Consider the following 12,164-nt stretch of genomic DNA (forward strand, 5'->3'; position numbering starts at 1 on the left):
TTTTTCCATTTGCCACAAATCCCAGATAAATAATACCGCAAAAACAGTAACAATCCATTATTCCATATAAAAAAGAACAGAATTATTATTTTAAGAAAAGGAAAATGAAACTTCTTAAAAAAACCATAGAGCAGTGCCATCTAGTGATAGCCACCATATATAAAAAAAGTTTGCATTAATATGTGATGCAAATAGAGTACTATCAATCACTGAGCTTGATTCTTTTCTCAGGCAAAACATTTGTGGAACAAGCTGCAAGGGTAATAACGAGTTATATCAGAGGTCATGCACTTACCACTTCAAGAGAGCTCAGCATTTGCATTTCAAATTAAAAATGCTACTAGCAGCATATTCACAGGAAGAATCTATCACCCCTCACTACACAGTGTTAGGAAAGGAGTTAATATTTTCAGTGCTCTACAAATAAAACAGAATAAGTATTAGTGAGCAGTATCTCTGTTGGTACCTTTGAAGGATGTACTGATAATTATTAACTGGAATAAAACTACATGAGAAACAGAAAACTACATTGTTCATACGCAGATCTAAATTATTTTCCTGACAGCTGCAGAAAATTGTTCACTTATTGTATTCTAAGTGAACCCTGACCATAAATATTCTTAAATATTGGATAGCTTGTATAAAAATGTAAGAATGCAAGCACAGGAGATAATGCAAAGAAGCAGAAATATTGATTATTTTCCAGTTTGTGGAATATTTCATTATTAGCACCTGCTCCTAAAATCTTGGTGTGCTTTCTCGTAACAACAATAAATCACTGAAATATTATTTTGGAACTCAGACTTAAAATTTGCATTAAAATGTATGCAAAAATATGCACTAAACTTCTTTTAAAAGGACATCAGTTTGTATTATAAGAGTAACAGATCATTTCTGCCTGTGTGAACATAGAATGGTAGAGCAGAAGTTTCAAAAGTACTTGAAGCTATGCTCTATCCGCTTACCATAAATTTCAGAGAGCCTCACTAGTCTAAATCCTTCCGGTGAGTTTAAAATGTAATTGCTTTAATTCAGATCAACAGAGAGGACCACACTATTATGTATATATTATGGCATTGCTTTCTGCAGTTTTCTGCTTGCTTCAGAAAGACTGAACAAACAGTAAATTATAAAGTTTTGTTAGATGTGTAGCCTATATGAAACAGAATGTACTGGTAACTTGTCATGGGCCCAAAGCCATTACCTAATTGTCAGAGTTATTCACAATTTCAAACCAGAGATATGATCATACTGCCTTCAAATAAAATGTTACAGCAGAACATGTTCTATTTTGACAGCTGCTGAAGAAAGCATACCCATGTTACACTCCAAATTGACTTTGCATGTCTGACACCACATTTGAAGCAGTTTAAGAATTTCTAGCTGTGTCGGCTTTCTGTATCTGTTTGTTCTCTTTTCTACCTCTGTGCTGTTTCAAGGACATGTCCAGAGTGAAAGTACTTGAAGACAACAATAATGATATCTCTTTCAATCAAAAGCAGAAAATTTTAAAAATACACCAGTTATCTGCATTTCCTCCTCTCTACCATTCTGGCACAGTGTTTTTTCATGTGTCCAGAAGTCATACAAAATATTACTAGTACCAAGAGAAACACCATACAGTTAGGATGGATATAATTAAAGCAGAAATATAAGTTCTTGATATATTACAGGCGCTCATTTAGTGTCCTTACATATATCAATAATACTGTGCTGATGCCTTTTCCTGGTCTTAAAATCAAGACTGAGGCACGGTTAGAAGGGGGAAAGGGACTTTACCTTGGTATTTATTTTAAGGATCCTTAGGTGCACACATCCAGGTCATATGCATCAAGATGCACCTCGCCGAACCTGCCCCCAAAGCTCGGGTATAACATTATAGGTTTTACTAATCAGCATATCTATCAAAGATTCCCCAATGAGAGGCTCAAGTGAGCCCCCCTCCCCAAGGAACCTTCCCCTGGATGGTTCTATCTTGGTTTACAGAATGTGTTCTGGAGAGGACCTTGGGGTCCGGGGCACACTGATCCCTAGCTATGAAGCTTCTAAAATGTTTAGTCTCTTAGCTTGACAAAGAAGTCTAAGAATGTAGGCAAAAAGCACTAAGAATACAGAAGTTGTAAAAAGGTATAACAGGGGTATAAAAGAAAAGGCAAAAAATCTTCATGGCATCAGTTCTACTGTGTGAATAAAATAAAACTGTGACCTTGATTACATATTTAAGTGTAAATTCTAGCAGCCATGGACATGATACAGATTCCTCATACAGAACTAAAATTATGAAGATTGATTCTTCTATATGAAATATCTCCTTACTTCCACTAAAACTCCATTTTCTAGCTAAACGGTGTCTCTGAACTGCAAACTAAGCAATAGCTTCATAGCTTTATAAAAGGATTCAGTGAAAAAAATTATCTTTAGATGCATCTTTAGATGCACCAAATATTCAGTACTGTTACCCTAACTGAATGAGCAATGAACTGTTTGAGCCTGCTAGCTCCTAAATCTCACCATAATCTCTTTTCTGCAATTCTCACCTGACATCTATTCAAACGAAACAGAAAACCCTAAATACTTATAACAAGCTGATTTAAAGTAAGACCAAGCAATATTAAGCAGAAGTAAAAACTCAAATTTGGTTGTTGTACAATTTAATATCAAGATGGTGTATTGCTATAACACACTACATGATTATAACCAGATGATATAAGTGTTTGAAGGCTACTGTCTACCCACATTTCAAAGCAACATGTGAACTGTTTTAAAGCACGACTATGAAGAATAGAATGTACTGGTCAAACAGCCATGTAAATCAGGTTGGGTAGTGATGCAGTAACCAATGGAGCAACAGTTAAATTGATGGTTCCTACTGTCTGGTACTCTTCCTTTTGAGCAATGTAAATTGCTTCAGCTGAACAGTTAAAGCCTCAGAGGAAAAGACAAACCTCCTGAACACAGGGAAGCAATTGCATAACATGATGTAATGCAAAATATTTTTTATGATATTCAGAGCATGCACTCTTTTTTTATTTTATTAAATCTTGTTTTGTTCATCTATTGCTGTTAAAAAAACTTTACCTGGATAAAATATCTCTATAGTTTTGGGGAAAAAAATCCTGAAATTCCTATTTCAATACTGTTTGGTTAATGGATTATTAATTTTAAAATAGTTAGTAATTCAAATTTCTTTACCCATAACATGGCTTTTTTTTTCTAATGGGAAAAAAACCCAGAAACTAGAATATTTGTTATTAAATACCCTCATCACATCTCTACCTTTTCCATTTCAAAGCTTTACCATGTTAATCTTAATGTACGTGTAGGATTTTAATTATTTACACATGACACGGATTTTTTCTTTTTTACCTTTGTGTGTTCTCAAAACTACAAAAACTATTGACAAGGGGAAAGTCCAAAATAATTACTGAATAGATATAAGCAAGATTTTTGTATCCTTCTTAATAATTTCTTATTTTAATGTACAAAACTTTTTAACTTGTCTTTCCACAGTAATTGTTTGACAGGAGGAATTTGATGACTTATTTTGCAGTCCCCAATGCATAACACTGCCCATTACTTAATTACTTGTATGTCAAAGTAGAAATTATATCTATTTCTTAACAGAAATGGTTTTTTCAAAGTCCCAAATGACTCCTGTGCTGAAAACTCTCTCCCTAAAAGAATAGAAAAGACCTAATGGCGCAACACAACTTCCATTTTCAGAATATGGTCTGAGAAAAACAGAGAAGTCTTGTTGTAAGGAATAAAAAAGCCAAATTATTTACAATCTTTTTCCTTTCTTAAGAACACGTGTGCAATTTTGTTCCTTTAATCAAGCGTTTTATAAAAATATATGAAGAGCTTGATAAAATATGTTATCAGTAAGAAAAGTGTTTGATAGTAAGAATGCAACTGTACATTCACTTTAAGCCATGCTGGCAGCAAGAATGAAGCTGGGCAGGACTGTTTTCACAGCAGATTTGTATGCTTGTCTCCTTAAAATGGGCAGCAGTCATATCCTCCTGATATGTTCATCTAGATGTTTTGGGATGTTGACTTCATTTCTTTTTTTCAATTACTTCCTTGGGGTTTGACTAGTACTTAGTAATTTCTGACATAATTTTTCTTCCTAATAGTTGGCTATCCTCCAGGTCAGACATAGCATTTAAAAATAAATTATAGATTCAGAAGTCACTCAGATGCTCAGCTATGCATTTCCTTCAGAAATCTAGGAAGCAAGCTATTGCAAGCTTATTATTTACTGCAGTTTAATTTCTACAATTGTTCCACTGCCTTTGATACGTCTTTTCACTACCTTTGTAATAACTCTAAGATAATTACTTCCTCCTCATTGTCTATGGAGACAACAGAAACAAGAATTTCTTGGGCTTTAAGCTTATGTGAATCTACTTATCTACTTTATAACCTATTCTAGCAAACTCAATCCATTCCCAATTGGAATGAATTCTTGTTTGCACTAGGGTCTGTTTATGTTGTGAGCAAAGAGAAATTTTATCTCAAATTAAACCGATCCTCTCACTCTTTGAAGGCTTTCACTATCCAGACTGCAAGAAATGAATATATTCTGTTTTCACATGTTACCTATACCCAAAGTGCTTCTTTTCCATTTCAAAGTGTGCCAGTTTACACTGGGAAAGAGAGAGTCAAAAGCTGGCATGAGACAGGTATTTTCTCAATAGATTTGGTTGGTCCCACTCAGTAGTCCAAAAAAAAAAAAAGAAAGACAATCGAAAGGAGTATAAAGATATATGCTAATATAGAATTCTGCATATTCTTCCAGACTACATCATGTACCGGCATAAACGCAACCTATTTTACCACGGTTCCTCCCCACATACATTATAACATTAAATTTTTCCTGGCTTTTAAACCAAAAATCTATTCCTTCTACTAATGGTCAAAGTAATACTTTCTATTTAATAGAATGGTAAGCCTCATCTTTTCTTCTGTATAATTGTCCTGGTTTTGATAGTTGCATACAGCATGGGAGGCATTCAGAGGAACATCTAAAGCAAGTCTTGTACTCAAATGTGACCATTGAAGATGAGTGGTTTTCTGAATCTTAACACTTTCTAACACCCATGACAGGAACAGCAACACAGTCTCATTTTCTAGGACAATTATTACTATGCCTGGAAAATTGAATCACAGTGTTTAAGCATATGTGTAGTTGGTTACTTTTGAGAACAGCCAGGAACATTAATGCTGAAAAGGCCACAGGTTTGTCTGGCTCTCTCATTCTCAGTCACACACCACCCTTCCAGCTTCAGTCTTCCCTATTTCTTTCCACTTCAGAAACATGAGACTTTGTCACAAGCAATCACAAACTCTACCTCCTCTTTAGTGGGGCTGGCATCTGCTATCTATCCCAACTAAGGGTCTGCAGAGTTGTAAAATCTCACAATCTTGAAATCTCTCCTTTTTTTCCTCCAGGGCCTACAGGGAAACAGAATTTCTTCTTCCCAAGGAGCTTGTTTCTCTTCTTGTGTCTCTTCTGAGGTTATCTGCAGTCTCTATAACCATGATAAAACATAGTTTGGTCTTTGTATGTGTCCTTCCCACACACGTTACCTGCCTGCATGACTGGTGCCTTCCAGAGATGGTGGAGTTGTGACGATTTCAATAGATTTTAGTACATGTTGACCTAAAAAAGGTGTAGGTCAGCCATGGGAAAATATCAGTGCTGAGGCTCATGTGTGCTGTGAATGGGAATCTACTTGATGACTTGCAACAGAAGAATATAAATCTTTCTGCTTTAAAGGAAAAAAAATCCTGAAAATGCCAAACTGAGCTTTTCCTCAAAAAATCCTCTCTTATGAAATTCTTAACAGCTACTGCTATTCCACAAATACTTCACCAAAACACAAGTTGAAATGCAGTTCATGAATTGCAGCAATCAAGAGATAAATACCATTTGAAGAAAACTTTGTGTTTTCTCAGAAACAAGATAACCTGAAGGAAATAATAGGAGGAAAGCATAATCTGCAAGTTGGAAAGTGAACAGAGGATGACAGTCTAAGTAGCAGTCCTGTTCTAAGGCCAGACAATTTGGTCTCTCTAGTGATGTGGTTCCCCATATTACTCTCCTAGTTACACAAAAAACTCTAGGGAGGGGAGTCCAGGAAATCCCACTCTTCCCTTAGAGATGGAGCTCTGCATTTGTACAGCTCAAAGATGGCCTTTGGCCTGCCTCAGTAAATGCCACCCCATGGCTCTTATAAGTATTCAACACTGAAGATAAGTCTACTTAAAATTATTGGGGCTGGGGAATGGGAAGAAGTGAGGGCTGCAGAGCACTATTAAGTTCCTATAATCTTAACAAATGACCACTGGTTGTTCCTAGGCGTTAAACATGAGTATCAGAACAAATGCAATTTTCTAAAGTATAACTTCAAATATAAAAAGGTAAGACTTAAGACATCTTACCTATAGTTTTACAGGATAGATCTGATTTTTTTTTTACCTTTTAAAAGAATCTCTCTTCACCTGAAGAAAAATGGCTTAAAGAAGCCATGCAAATTTTATTTAAAAAAAAAAAGTAAAAATAGAATATGTGTTTATTAAAAGTTATAAAACATTAATCATAGTTACTGTTGTATGAATACTAGCTAAACAAAAAGAAATAGGACTGTAGGATAATTATTCTTCTTTATTCTGTCCAAAGGACAGACATTTTGCAGTTAATCCAAAAAACTCCACAATGATGAGATATTTTTATATAGACAAATATTTCTGTTGAAGATGATTCTGTTTACTCCATTGAAATACATTATAGTTTATTTCCAATGATGACAAAAGTTTGCAAATACTCTACTTTTTTTTTCTTTCATTGCAACTTTAATTTTGAGATTGACAGCTAATAAATTTTGTCACTTTTTTTGTCCAACTAAAACCCAATTTTCTCCATTTTCTTTCTTTTTAGGAAATGTAATAGGATCATTAGACAGAAATCCAGATATCCATTTCCTTCAGACACATTTAGTCTTCTGATTTCTTTTTTTTTTTAATCACCTACTTTGGCTACGCCATTTAAAAAACACCAGCTCAGGCATAATTTTGGTGTTTCCTTACAACCCTTGCCTACTACAAAAGGAATAAGAGAAATGTTAGCAGAAGTGCTAACCAATAGTAAGAAGCAGTTTAAAATATGTTCACCTTCAATAAAATATTAATTTCAATGCACCCTTACTTCTATTTTCATGTAATTAGGAGTATTTCTGGAAGATGGGTTAAATGGTCCACTAACTCCACCTCACAGACAAGATATTCACTAGATATCCACACTGACCTAATAGGACTTTTATAATAGTAATCAAGCTGAAAACACTAACAATATATTGATAAATAACAAGACTCACCTATAATCTGCTGATAGAAATATCTACTTCCAGTTTCAAAGTGAATGAGAAATTAGACTTTAATCAAATAACAGCTCTGATTGGTATGTTTATAAATAATCTTGTGAACTACTGCTTCATAGTATAGTCACTGAGAGAAAAAAAAAAGTCACAAGATTTGCATTTTATCAACAGAAAATGGGCCAGCAAAATGTCATTATACAACACTGATGACAGTTTATCTTCTGTGTTTCCTCTCTCCACAGACTTTCATCATTAAGAAATGAAACTGTAGCCAGGTATCTAAAGGCTTATGAGATGGCAAGCAGATCAAACATGAATTCTACTCAACATATCTCAGGGGAATAATATTGATATCTCAGCACAGAAAACATTGATTGGTATATTGCATATCTTGAGGACCAATGTCTATAAATTTCAAATATTTCAGTTCCATTCTTTACAGAGTTATCTCATTTATTTGAATGTTTCTCTGAGATAACAGAGAGGTCACACTCTCCAGGAAAGAAGAAAAATCTTGATTTTATGCTTTCAAATTAAGTGAAAAAAAAGTGTCTGGCTGAAAATTCTTGAGCTGAATACATTTTGGAAACTAAACAGTTAAACTAGTCACTGTACTAATTAGAAATGAGCAATAATTTATAAAGATTCATAATTAGACAGAGCTTAGCCAAATCAGCCTCATGACAGAGGCATGTCAATCAGTGACTAATTAGAAATAGAATTTTCTTAAATTTCCTGAATATCTGTACAAAAAAATGAAGAGAAAGCACGAGAATTAGAATGTACTCAGCATACTGTATCATAGTACTAGTAGCTAAATAAGCTAATTTGCAATAGGAGAATGCAGCAATACACATCCCTAGTATCATACAAATTTACTGAAATTGATCCATTTATCCCTCCACTTGTTCATCATCTGGATTTTTAACCACCAGCAACAGCTATAAGAAAATCCACCTTCTCACAAAGGACAAGCCAAAGAACCAACAGACAGCTACATACAGACCCTTCAGAACTCCTTAACCTTTGTTTCCCCACTTTATTCACTAGGGTTTACACAGTTAAAAGGTACACAAACAAAAAGCCAAAACCTTTAAAAACAGGCAGCAATCATATCACCATGACTTAGAAAAATCACCACAGGAATCCTCCTAGGATCCTTATCAATACCCTCTCCAATAACCACACCCACCCGGTGTTTATGTTATTTGAAGGGACAAGATATGAAAAGGCACTAACAGAGACTTACATTGCTAAACTCGGCACAGAGGCACTAATATCCCAATCTTCAGACCTCCTTAACTGTCTGTATTGGAGAAAAATGATACAGCTTCAGAACTACAAAGGGCAAGTTACTTTGGTCTTTTTTCTTAACTGCAGGATACCCAAATCCTGGTATTAGTTCACAGTGGCGTGCCAGCGTAGTATTAATCACAGTACTTGTGGATAGCTGCTTAACCTAACAAGCTTCTCTAATACTTCGTATTTTTTCACCTCTTGCGGCTACTACGCAAGATAACATTTCCTCCTAGAGCCCTTTCGCAGAATGTCTGGATTCTAGAACAGTAACAAAAGATCTGATACCTGTTATACTACCAAACCACACTGTTTCTATGTAGCCGATCACACCTTGCGCTGTTCAGTCTATGTAGGTGTTATTCCTACTCTCTGAAGAGGGAATTCAGAGCATTAAACAGTTTTCAAGGATATTCTGTTTACCTAAAAAGAATAGTATCGCTGTTCTGATGCACATATATTAGCTACTGTCAAAATCACTACTTTCAAGAAAAATAAGGAGGTGGCACAGTAGCTGAGGAGTCAATCATTTAAAGTGATGATCTGAAGAAAAAACGCCAAATCCCATTTTGACTGGAATATTTACACATATATATACATAGTAGGAGTAGGAACATACTGACATTAGTGCACTCTTCTGTGTGGCCCATTATGTAGCAAAGTAGACCACACAGCTGCTCCAACTCTGCCATGAAACACTTCCTGGAAAGGGTGTAGCCTCTAATGGAAGTGCTAGTGCCTTGATTGCATACAGAAGGAACAGAGACCATCTCTTTTAATTTTGAGCTTTTCACTGGAAGGTAGAAGCTCAGGAAAGCATATCCTTTCATTCTACCTCCTAGCAATTTTTTTTTTTTTTTCCATGTGGAGGCAGCTGTTGTAGGTCTGAATGATAAGTTAAATGTTATATAATTATTTTAGGGCATATGCATTGGTGTGAGGTAAAATCTCACACATACTGTACATTGTGGATCTGTCAATTCCAGATGTGTCACTGTAAAAAGTGGGGTAAGGCTTCAGAACTATTGTGTTCATGCTTTACAGGTTATGGCTTACCTCCATGAATGCTACGCAAACTAATTTTCACTTCCATTCCCTTAGTGCTATAGTTTTGACTCAAATAAAGACTGCATGGCTCATTTTCATGACAAAGGCACAGAAAAGCTGTGTGCTTCTTTCTGCCCCCACCACCACCACCCAGCACTTGGCAAGCAATGCAAGTTCACATATAATTTATTTCTGAAGCATTCAGACTTCAGACGTTTTCCTTTATATATGAGAGGTTTTTCTTTTTAAATGAGAAAGTTTTTTGAAAGAACAGTATTTTAACATAGCAGCATGTAATAAAAACACACTGCAGTTCTTTGCTGGGCAAGGAAAGCTAGAGGGGAAAATGCTTAAGAACATTCGATGCTTACTCCAGCATCTATAGAACAGGACTTGCAAAACCTTATATTTTAGACTCAAGACTGGACAAATGATGAAATGGTAGATGATTTTCTTGCCGTTATTTTTCTTCCAGGTATGTTCAGAAGCACCTGCATGTACTTCGAGCTGCTCCCTTAAAGGGGGGCTATTGTGGATTTGCTGTGCAGAAGGTAAAACAGTGCCTTCACCGTACACCACCACCATCACCCCCCAAGACCCACTTTACTGATGCACGTACTCCAGCGACCACATCCACCACGGCAGCGGACACAGGTGTGGAAGCCTCTTCGCTGGCGACAAAGGACTATTGTGTTTGTGTCACGTCTCTCGGAGACCCCGCAGGACTCCTGCTCCCATCGCACGGTTCCCCGCCCGGCGGAGAAAGCTCTTCCCCAGGGAAGGTGTGATGCTGGACACGGCGTCCCGTGCCCCCAACCCCCGACTGGGGCAGCTCGACACACATCCCTCCACCACCCCCCGCTGCCAGGTGGGCAGCGCCGTCCGCCGTTCATCCAAGAGCCCTCGGGGGGCCGGCGACGAGGCCGGCCCGGGCGGGCGGCAGTGGAGGGCTCTGCTGCGCCGCGTCCCGCCGGCTATCGCCCACCGCAGCCCTCACAACGGGAGGCGCAGACCCCACGCCGCGATCTCCTCTTCCCCTCCAGAGGGCCTCCCCCCCCCCCGCCCCGAAACTTATTCTGCCCTCACGGGCGGGCTCCCCTCGGCCTCCACCCCGACGGCACCGGGAGGGTGCCTGTCGCTTACCTGGCGGCTGCCGGGGCTCTCCCTCACGGCGAGCGGCGGCGGGGCGCGCCGCAGCCGGGGCTGCCTCTGCCGCCACCTTCACAGCCCCCTCCCGAGGTGAGCGATGCGCGGGGTGGCGGCGGGGAGCGGACGGGGAGCCGTGACATTTAACCGGGGTCCCTCTCCTCCCTGGCGGGCTAGGCGGACGATCACCGCCCTCCTCTCCGCGGGCAGCCTGAGGCGCAGGACGAAGCCCAGTCCATCCCCGGAGACCCAGACGCAGCGCGCTGCCCGAGCCGCCGGCGGCTCCACTCCTCTCCTGTCCTCTCCTCCCGCTCGGTAATCGCCGCTGCGACTTCCCTGCGGCGGGGGACGAGAGATGCAGCAGCCGCAGCCGGGCAGCGGGGGCGAGGCTGGCCACCTGCCCCTCGGCGGGGCCAGGCGCCAAGGGGACAGCAGCGGGGCGCAGTGGCGAACGGGCGAGGCGGCGGCGGCAGCGCGGGGAGGCAGCGCCAGCTCGAGGTGAGGGCGGGCGGGCGGTGGGGAGGGGAGGAGGGGGCGCGTCTCTGTCAGAGGCGGAGCGGCTCCTTCCGCGCGGCGGCTCACTCGCCGGCGAGTCCCGCCGAAGCAGCGGCGGCACCTCGGGGAGGCAGAGCGGTTCGCGGAGTGGCGGGCGAGCCTCCCCTACCCCGGTCGCCGCTCGGCCGCGGAGAGGCACCCCCGGCCGTGGGCAGGCGGCCGCCGGCCTTTATTAACCCTCCCCGCCGTGAGGAGGGAGCGCGTGCGGCGCCCCCGCAACCCCGCAAGACGCGGTGCCCCCGCCTCCCCGGCGCGGGTGATCCCCCCTCTTCCAGTCTTGCTCCCGCCCCGCCGCGTTGCGGGGAGAGCAGGGCGGCTCCGCGGCGCGGAGGTCGGAGCGCCCCGGTTCCGCGGGGTGCCGCGGTTCGGGGGTGTGTCCCCCCGGGAGCGGGGGGCGCGGAGGAGGGGGAGACCCGCGCGGCTGAGCAGCCATTTCAAGAGCGGCGCGGTGCGGAGAGCGCGGTTCGTCCCTCTGCGCGCCCGACGGCGCCGCTCGGGGCACGCTCCGGGAGAGGCAGCGGGAGAGAGGAGGGCACTGTCCGGCGCGGCGAGGGGGCGCCGGCGCCTCGGGGAGGCCCCGCGGGTGAGGGCTGGCTGGGGTCTGGCGCGGCTCGACAGGACGGGGGTGCGGCTGCGGAGCGGTGACCGTCGCCGTCGGCCTTGTGTTCTGCAGGCACCCGCTTCCGAGGCTTCCTTGGGACCGTGCTGCGAAGAGGACGCTGACCGCTGTGTGGGGGC

General features: G+C 41.4%; 1 protein-coding gene across 4 annotated transcripts in view; it reads right to left on the reverse strand.

Annotated features, from left to right (window-relative positions):
* LINGO2 (leucine rich repeat and Ig domain containing 2) overlaps window positions 1-11,369 on the reverse strand; it is a 512,490-nt gene extending 501,121 nt beyond the window's left edge. For 3 of the 4 annotated variants that reach the window (XR_004237528.1, XR_004237530.1, XR_004237529.1), the window contains exon 1: window positions 10,869-11,007. The gene's annotated coding sequence lies outside the window, so the exon portion shown is untranslated. Of the gene's footprint in view, window positions 1-10,868 lie in introns of all 4 variants that reach the window. The other variant, XM_032096275.1, reaches the window with a different exon arrangement.
* Window positions 11,370-12,164: the final 795 nt, after the last annotated feature.

The sequence above is a fragment of the Corvus moneduloides genome, chromosome Z (assembly GCF_009650955.1).
Source record: "Corvus moneduloides isolate bCorMon1 chromosome Z, bCorMon1.pri, whole genome shotgun sequence".
NCBI classification, from domain to species: Eukaryota; Metazoa; Chordata; class Aves; order Passeriformes; family Corvidae; genus Corvus; species Corvus moneduloides.